The sequence below is a fragment of the Pteropus medius genome, unplaced genomic scaffold (assembly GCF_902729225.1).
Source record: "Pteropus medius unplaced genomic scaffold, Ma_sr-lr_union100, whole genome shotgun sequence".
NCBI classification, from domain to species: domain Eukaryota; kingdom Metazoa; phylum Chordata; class Mammalia; order Chiroptera; family Pteropodidae; genus Pteropus; species Pteropus medius.
The window spans coordinates 23207793-23209788 of NW_024340696.1; the positions used below are offsets into that span (position 1 = coordinate 23207793).

Consider the following 1996-nt stretch of genomic DNA (forward strand, 5'->3'; position numbering starts at 1 on the left):
TACTAAGACTTAAAATATATGTTTCTTTTTGTGGGAGATAAGGAGGTTCCAGTTGATCATTGTATAGGGCTGTTTCAGAATCACTGCTTGTAATGATGAATTTTAATAACAGCTACATATAGAGAAGATGAAAGTAAAAGTGAAAACAAAGCAATAGTGGTTTAAAAGATCCACTATTGACGACAGCTTATCTGGATATCTTAGGTGTCTCCTGAATAATGACAAATACTTTATTACATAAAATTTATGAGCTTTTTCACACAAAACATAGTGTCTAAATTCATCATCTTCATTCTTTTTCTAATAGCAGATACCACATTTCCACTATGCTTCTTATTATTCTGATTTGATAAGCATTTCTAGTTATAGCTACCAGATCACACCAATATCACAATGAAAAAAATTGAAAGGACTTACTCATGTTTAATTTTCCTAGATAAGTCTATGGCCATGCTACCCTAAACAACCGCTATCCCATCTGATCTTGGAAACTAAGCAGGGTCGGGCCTGGTTAGTACTTGAATGGGAGACCACCTAGGAAGACCAGGTGCTGTAGGTGTAGAAAATTTAAAAATAGGAGATTGTAAGCTGACTAGGTCTTGCAATCTGTGAGGTCAACCAAGGTTTGCCTCACCTTAAAAAAAAAAAAAAAAAGATTCCTAGATAAAATATGTGCCTTTATAGTTTATTCTCTACTTTTTTAGTTAAACAATGTTGAGAATAAATGGGTTTAGACATAATTAATAGTAAATTCTTGTTCTGGACAAACCTCTCTGCTTTATGAGGTCTCTGAAAATAAAGTGATGTAAATTAACATATCTTTGGTGTGACTTAGCCTCAAGATTTCATATATTCACAAGGGATAAACTAAACTACATAGTAATTATATTTTCCATCTACATTTAGAACAAAAAACCAAGGCAAAGTGAAAGTTTTTATCTGTTACTTAAAGAAATGAGTGCCTGAACATTCAGCCTTTCTACAGATTTTCTTGGATGGGAAGAAGAGATCAAGAAATGAAGAAAAGATACTTAAAAAGAGAGTAATAAAGAACATTTAGCAAGATCTGATTAGAAAATACTCATAGCCCAATCACAATTATTGCCTCAACTTTTCAAAGTAATTAAGGCAATGTAGAGACAATGTCTATTGAGCAATTCATCCATTAGCACAGTGGCCAATATAATATCAGAAATAGTCCATTAAAACTGAAATCTACTAAGGGGACTTGTTAGCCTCATACAAACATCCCTACCTAAAGTAACTTAATTTCATTAAATATCTCTTCTGAGTACCCTCATAGGTAAATAAGCAGATTTATTTTCTAAATTAAATATTTTTCTGATTTTCAAAAGAATATTAACCATTTGCTATATGCAAAGTATTACAACAGGTCCTATAGACTATAAGATAGAGTCCTTATGTTTTCAGAGAATACAATCTAACAAAAAATAATGCAAAATGTATACAAACAAGGCAAAGAAATAAACTATTTTTTTATCACCTACTGTATGACTAAAAATTACTTAAGCATTTTATACATTTTTTTTTAATTTAGTTCTCAAGAAAATAGGTGAAAAATTTAATCTCACGTTTCATTCTAAACTCATTTTCCTTCTTCTGTACCAAATATATTAAAACTACCTTCAATATATAATGGTATCTGTGAGTATGTATTTCAGAAATAATTTGTTTTTAGAAAATGGAACATATGTGTCCAAATGACAGGAAGTCTCATTAGAGAGCACATGGTTAAATCATTGTACCCCAACACTTATGAGTGTTTACTATGCAGTGAAATCTTCTACCTGATGCATGTAATCTAATGATGAGGGTTACTGCATGTTATTTTTATTATGTAATAACTACTGCATATATTAGTACTGTCCACAATATTTATCATATATGATACAGTTATAATACTAATGATAATATTACCTAATATGTCTTGTATGGTTATTTTGTCTAGGCATTAAGTTACATAATGTTATATACT

The 1996-nt window shown here is 30.5% G+C and overlaps 1 pseudogene; it reads left to right on the plus strand.

Annotated features, from left to right (window-relative positions):
• Positions 1-440: 440 nt before the first annotated feature.
• LOC120609765 (uncharacterized) lies at positions 441-559 on the plus strand (annotated as a pseudogene).
• Positions 560-1996: the final 1437 nt, after the last annotated feature.